We start from the raw sequence: 8,288 nt of genomic DNA on the forward strand, positions 1-8,288 counted from the left end.
AACCATGATATCCGTTTTTGGAAACGTTATGTGTTCTTATTCCAATTATTAGCCTAGAATTACTATGTTATGCGCACAACAAACAAGTATAGACTAGATTGCCTAATTTGGAAATAAGCATTGCATATCCGTTTGTCTTAAAAAGTACTTTGGAATTTGCTACTCGCAAGTAGGCTAAAATACGGATTTCAACGAGTTTTTCCAACTCAGACAATCCAACCTTCACCCACAGGCATTCAAACAGTTTATCACATAAGCATCTAGCCACATGGTAAGCATGCTGTCATGATATCATTCACACACATGCGATATGCTAAAGCATGAAAATACTTACATCGTACTCCATGCCAAAACTATAAACTAGTTAGCCAACATGCATGGTCCTAGTTCATGTCAAATTGACTAATGCAACACATACAGGATGCACTTAGAGTAGGCTCGGCTAACCTAAGCATGACATGTGAAATGCAATCAATTGATGCACGTATTCAATTTGAAATTGAAGTACAAATGCAGTTAGCATGATGTACCGAGCCCGGTGCATGCAAGACAAATGTATGGATGCACACATGCGTAGCATAAGGTATGCTAAATTAAACATGTCCTATTACTAACCATCAAAGCAGGTAAGTAAAAGGGAAGAAAGAAGTGGGGATTGGAAGACATGCGCACACACGCACCCACACTTATTACAAATTCGCCCTCGCTTGGAGGGACCAAATAAATATTACAGATAATTAACCTACAAGCTAATTAATTATTACAAATCACCTAATTAATTAACAATTTAACTAAGCATAAGAAAAGCAATAACAGGGGCCTCGGGAAGAGGGTTCGATGCGCGCGTGCACGAGTCTTGCCCGGAAGTGCACTGCCATGCATAGGCTGCATCTGTTTTCCCTGCTCTGCCTCTTTGAAGACTGCCAAAGTCTCAGAATTGCTTCCCTGGACATTGGGAGACACCACCGGCTGAGTAGAATGGCCACCGGCAGTGGTGTGTGATCACCAGCTGTTGGTGAAGCTATCGGCCCAGGAAGGATTGTCGGTCGGCACTGGATACTGCCGGTCGGCAGAAAGTTCCTGCAGAATCTGCAATTGACAGCAACATAGGGCAAGGCAGAGCATGGCAATGCAATTCAAGCCATATATGCACTAATCATGTCCCTTATCATGTTAGTAACTCAAAGGGACATGCTCCTTGTTTCTCGGACCATCAATCGCGCATTTCCATGCGTGATGGCCCAAGGGACCAAGTGTGCACATTTTGATGTCAAATGCAATGCAAACCAACAAACCAAAGAGGCCCAATCCCTATCACTAAATCAAGGGACAAGGCATGCATGTTCAATGCAACCTAAGCATGTTAACTAACATGCAACATGGTATAAAAGGGAGCATGCAAAAATGCAATGCACATTAGGTACACAACCTAAGCAACAAGGCAAACAAGCATGCCACAATTATGCAAACTACTTAGAGCATGCAAGATGTAGTGTAATCATGCCACATGCTAGTAATTTGACCAAAGGGAATGCATGCCAAATGCGAATGATTTCAAGCACGCAACACATGCAACCAAAGCATGCAAACATGGGATAATGTAACAACACTTGAATGGCATGCAAGGGATGGACTTATACTAATTGGACAGCTCTAAATTAGGTCCAAAACAGTGGCCAGCATGCTCAAGAATGAAGGCAAAATGACATGCAAACATGCATGCACACAAGGACCAACACTTAAGCATTAAAGAGCAATTCTCGAGCACACTCAAGAGGGTGCAAACATGGACAAATGACATGCATTAAGCTCTGGAAATCATGCAAGAACATGGTGCCAAACCAAGCAAACAAGATAGGCTAAGCATGTGACAATGGTCCAAGATTCAAGACAAGCTAAAGGGGTATTGAACTACACTTAGCAAGACCAAACATGGCATGAATTTAATGACCAAAAACAGAGTTTTAGCACATAAAACAAAGCCCAAAAGACCACTTAGATGGCATCTAAATGGCTTGAATTCAAAAGCATGCACAATGACCAAAACATGGAGCATGCAAGACAAGCTTTCAAAGCTTCAAAGAGGCATCCAAGGCAAGCATACAAGCATGTTAAAGGGACTGAAATGATGCTATAAACGGCGCCAAATCATTAAAACAAAGCAAGTAATGCATGCTACACACTCGCACACTTAAGGCCAACAAGCCGGAATGCAAAGGGGCTATACTAAGCATGCCAAAGTCGACCCAAACGACTATGGACAGACCTCAAACATGGAAAAATAAGCACAAAAGCTTCACGAAGCTAGGCCTAAAACATGCTAGAACAATGGTTTACAACCTAAGGCATGTTAAGGCCTAAACATGGCATTACAAGGTAGGTGTGCTAAGCATGCATGGTGTACCAAAATCAACAAAAAACAGAGGCATATTATGACATAATAAGCACAAAAATCAGCTAAGGCATGGTCGACATGAAGCTTAGCTAGGTGCTCCCTCAAGAGGCCAAAAATGGTCCTTTTCAAGGACAACAAGGAGAGGGGGTGGCCCTCTCCTCCCTATGACCTCAAGGCACCATCCTCACCTCTGAAATCCCTCAAGATTTCAGTGGTGAGGAGGCCCAAACACCAAGGTCCCGGAGCTCACTCAAAATAGCACAAAATGGGGCCTCTCAAGGCCTAGGAGGGGTCAAACACCTCCAAACCACAAAACACTCTAAACAAACTATTTAGAGGGCCCAAAAAAATAACTTTTTTATATTATACACTAAGCTCAAAAACAGTTTTAAGATAGGCAAAAATAGTATGCAAAAATGGGGAATAAAGGAGTAAGATTGTTACCCTTGAAGACCCTCTTCACAAATGAAGCTCCAGCAACTTCTTTGAGCTCAAAACAGCTCCAAAGCTTCAAGAACAAACCTCTGGCCCTTCAAGAACCAAGAAAAGGTGTAACACGTGTTTGTGTGCAATAGTAAGACACAAACACACTTATACACACACAAAGGCCAAATGAGAGAGAGATATAGAGATAGAATATGTATAAAACCCTAAACCTAAAACCAGAGCTCTCACACAACTTTTCTCTCTAAAATGTCTAACCCTAAGCAAGGGAGAGGGGAGCTCCTCTTATAGAGAAGCCAATCTTGTAAAGCTTACAAGGTAAGCTAACAAGGAAGCCATCCCTCCATACACGTGTATGGAGGGGAACAAAATGCCATACAGTTGTATTAAAATATCTGCAAAAGCAGATGAACAGTAGTCGGCTGCTCAAAATTTTCATTTTGACAAAATGGACTGCCGACCGGCAACATACATTGCCGATGGCAACAAGACACCAGCCGGTGGCCTCTGGCCATGGCCGGTGATGTGTGGGGATGCCTCACAAGGCATTCCCTGCCCTTCCAAGGCAAAACACAAGTGTTCGGTGCAAAACCAGACACTAAACAGTCGAGTTCGGAGATCCTGAGGCAAGGCGCGTAGCCGAGACCTCCGGAAACTCCAAACGAACACAAACATGGATGATCACCGGGTGTTCAAATGGTGACGTCCAAGTCTTGAGGACGGTCAAAAATGGGGTGTCTACAGTTGCCCCTCTTTGACAGAACTCGAAATTCATAACAATGACGGGAGTGAATGTCAAAGCCCAGAGACGACCCATTTTTGACAAGGCCGAAAACTCAGACAAACATGCAAGACAATCAAGATATGCGCCCGAAGGCAGGGGCAAAATGCAAGATAATGTACAGAGCCGGACATAACTTATGATCATGCAAAGAAAGTTGTAACGAAGCATAACATGCGACAGTTTTAAGCTAGCATACACCAAACTACACTACAATGCAGAAAGGATGTAAGAGAATTATGCAATTCTCGATACGTCTCACTCGGAGGATACAATACCTGTGCGGCTCGTCTGGTTGCACCAGCCTCAAATGAACCGTACATACAATATCTTGCCTGGAAAGAAAGCAAATTTAACAGGTACAATATTATTAGCAACTTGCATGATGATGCAAAAATGGATGCAAAATGATATGCAATATATACAAAACAATGTATAAATAATGCAAAAGAAGATGCAATGTAATTGAAACAATGCGAACTATATGCAAAGCAATTGAATCATGATCCAATCATGAGCGGTTCGAAACCACACAAATGTCAAATAGATTGATGGAGGTAACAAGTCCGTCTACTATAGAACAGTCTACTGAACTATGAGTAATGTAGACGGACACAAGAACAAGTATAGGGGGGGATTGACACAAGTGGGGAAACGACCCGCTGAAGAAAGGACAATGATCCTAAAGCCGGATGCAAAGATTACACTACAATGTAATATATATGTGGATATGCTAGGAAGACGGCAATGGATATGGCACGCGGGCCAAACCAAATCTTGCCTAGGAAAGGCATGTACGCATACAAGCCATGTTTAACATAGAACGGTTTACTGAACTATGTTTCGACACGAGAAGTATGGGCACATACCAGACCAAGCTCAACATGGAAAGGATATTTTGTGCTCATCTCTATGTTTGATTAAGTGTCTTTCTCTGTTTGAGGTTTCCTCCTCACCCTTTGTGTTTAAACTCTCTTTTAGGCCTATTTTTGCATGATATTTTAGGCTTATTTGTGAGCTGTTTCGGACTTGGTCATAAACTGTGAAATGTCTTTTCTTGAGCCCCTCTTCAACTTTGTTGAAGGGCTCTACTCTGTTTGAGGCTAGCAGCTATCACTTGTCTCTTTATCCTTCTTTTAGGCCTTTTTCTTGCATGATATTTTAGGCCTACTTGTGATTATTTTAGAAGCTTTACATAAACTGTAAAATGCCTTTTTTTGAGCCCCTCTTCAACTTTGTTGAAGGGCTCTTTACTGTTTGGGGCCAGCTGCTGTCCCTTATCTCTATTCCCTCTTTTAAGGCCATTTTTGCATGATAGATTAGCCCTACTTGTGTTTGTTTTTGAGAGTTGTCATAAACTAAAAAATATCTTGTTTTAATCTCATCTTCAAGTTTTTTTAAGGTTCCATTTTTGTTTGAGGTCATATGCTTCCTTGTATGCTTGATTGTCTCCTATTTTGAGCCTTACACCTAAGCCCTTGTTGCATGCTTTGTTTGGCCTTCTAGCCACTAAAATCCAGTGGATTTTCAGTGGTTGAGACACTATTTTGAGCTCCCAAATCAGAGGGGGGTGACCCCCCCTCTCACCTTGACTTGTTTGGTGGTCACTTTGGCCTTCCAAAGAGACCCCATCTCGCATGCTTTGGAGTCACTTCCTAGGGTCAATTTAGTGAGTTTTGGGACTACCATATTTGATTTTCAGAGTTTTTTGTGCCATGCTAAGTGTCCACCTTGTATGTGCTTAAGAATCCCTTGCATAGTCCTCTAAAGGAGCTCATCATTTTTGCATGCCATGGTTGCATATTAGTGGTTATTTGGGCCTATTTACATATGTTTTGTTCACTGATTTTTTCTGGTTTGGTGAGATTCCATGTACATCCTATACTTGCCATGTAAACCATGTTTGCTAGTCAAAATTGCATGCTATTTTAGTCCATCTTGCTAGCATCTTTTGGCCATGCTTTGAACTGAAAATGTCCATGTTTTGGGACTACCTTGGCTCTGTCTTCATGCTTCATGATCAAATAATGCATGCTTTGTATAGCTACAAGTCATTCCATGTGCCTAGTTTCAAGTTTCGGGGTTCATCTCATGCATCGGGTGCCATATTTCCATAATTCGGGACCATTTTGCATCATATTTCAGTGCTGGAATCTACATGCTTGTATGCCATATTCCATGCCTTGCCATGCCTTGATAGAGTTGCATGTTATGCCTAGGATCGGTCCTCGGTTTGCGTGCATGTGTGCACGTATTTTGATAGTCTTATTTTCACCTAATGGCTACTGATGTGAGTGTGGCTGAGGTCCGCTCATGTTAGTGTAAGTCCATTATGCATTGTGTACACCATTTCATTTCATAGCATTGCGTATGCTAGGTTGTATGTTAGAGCATTGTGCATGCCTCGTTACATCATGCATTGTGTATGCCATTTCATAGCATTGTGTATGCTAGGTTGCACGTTAGGGTTGCATTCACGCATATCATGCATATTGCATAGTGTTTGGGATAGGAGTTAGCCCCAGCACGGGAAACGAGGGACGTTTCGTACTCCGAGTGAAGAAACATGTCTCAATTCCCGGTCGCCGACACTCCAGATTATCCATGATGGAGTCTAGGCCTTGTTGTGTCCATATGTGCATTCATTTCATATTGAGTCATGCAATTCGACTTCTCGGCCATCATGCATCGAGATGCGTGAGTGGTGACACGAGGATTGAGGACTACACTCCCCGAAGAGTAGTCATGCATACATATGTGAAAATACTTTGCCATGCCCCTTTGTTGCTCATTGTTGCAGCAAATCAGAAATCAGCAGTCTTCTAGAGCTTGGTACGCATTCCAAGAAAAATTGTAAACAGAGGCAAACCGGGGCATCGCAAAGGATTTTCGCGCAAGGCAAATTCAAGCATACATCATTCATCATCCGGAACAGAGCTGAGGCGGTCCACGGATTTGCGTGCAATTTATTGCTTTCCTAGATTAATGTGTTAATTAATTAGGATTTTGAATTTATTCAGGACTGTATTATTTATTCATTTGGGACTGTATTATTTATTCGGACCCTCTGCGCGAGGGCAATGTTGTAATAAGTGTGCGTGTGTGTGATGTATGTCTTCCAACCCCACGTCTTTCTCCCTTTTATTTACTCGCTTATGATGGTTAGATTAGGGCATGTTTCAATTAGCATACAGTATGATAGCATGTTTGCATTCATTCATCTGTCTTGCATGTACCGGGCTCGGCGCATCATACTAACTGCATTTGTATCTCAATTCCAAGTTGAATACATGTTAGTTGTAGCATTTCACATGCCATCTTTAGAATAGCCGAGCCTATCTTAGTTGCATTTTGCATGTGTTGCATTAGGCATTTCTGTATAGTTAGGATCATGCATGGATTTCTAACATAGCTTTTGTTCTGGCTTGGAGTACTCGGTAAGTGTTTATGCTTTAGCATCCTTGCATGTGTGTGAGTGATTGCCATGATAGCATGCTTACCATGAGGCTATATGCTTATGTGATATAACTGCCTGAATGCCTGTGGGTGAAGGTTGGACTATTTGAATTGGAATAAATGCATTGACTATGAGTTTTAAGCCCACTAGATAGTGGTAAAATCATGTTTTTCTAAGCCCACCCGAGGGTGGCAAATCCACGTCTTAGCCTACTTGCAGGTAGCACCATCAAACCACTTTCAAAAATAAACATGAAATGTTTCGTTCCAATTCAGACGATCCAGTCTATACTTGTATGCTGTGAGCATCACATAGTAAATCTAGGCTAATAACCGGAATAAGAACGCATAAAGTTTTCAAAACTAGATATCATGGTTAGTAGAGGCCGATCTTTGATCGGGCGAGCGGGGGTGCTTACGAAGTGACTTTCCCCAATCGTACCCAAGTTCCCGAGCCGAGGCAACTTTGGTGGTGACGGACACGTGGCCTTAGGCAACGAGTCAGGTTTCCTAAATTTCCCAAAAATAAAATATTTAGGTGGCGACTTTGTATCTGGCAAAGCAGTCCATGTTTGGCACTTCTTTCAAAAAATCTGTTTTCTCAAAATAATTTTCCGGATTTGGACTCTTTGATTCAGATTAAGAACCGTGACAATTTGAGAGTCCGAACTTGTAGTGAGCCCAAATGAACAGAACGGGACCTCATCCCTCCCGGGGCGTTCGGGGACGTCTACACACAGGGACGAGGGTGCCCAATGTATGTGTTGAGGCACCTAAACCCGCGGCAATAGCTGAAGCAACTAACCCTATTCCATTTCTTGTCTGCATGACAAAGGAAACTTCACATAAGTACAAAAACCAATGACTCAAGGACAAAAATATATCTTGGGGTATTAAGAAATGATCAAGAAATTTTAAAACATCAACAAAATATTTCCAAAATTAATAAGATAATTCAATATCCCCATAAAAGCAATGTCATAATGAAAAATTAGGAAAAATTCAAGATCTTAGTAGTCTCAACATATATGCAAATAAAATCTACATAAAGTAAAACCTTTTCTTTCATACCTCAAATGAAGTTACCTCTTTTGTTGCAATGTTTCTAGAGGGAAATGAGTAGGAATCTTCAAACAACCCATTAAGTTTGTATAGGAAAATATAGTTTGGTACAAAATCCAGGCCATAAGAAACTCAGGAGAAAAATTAAAT

The sequence above is a fragment of the Camellia sinensis genome, chromosome 4 (genome assembly GCF_055761805.1).
Source record: "Camellia sinensis isolate YWXY chromosome 4, ASM5576180v1, whole genome shotgun sequence".
Lineage (NCBI taxonomy): Eukaryota > Viridiplantae > Streptophyta > Magnoliopsida > Ericales > Theaceae > Camellia > Camellia sinensis.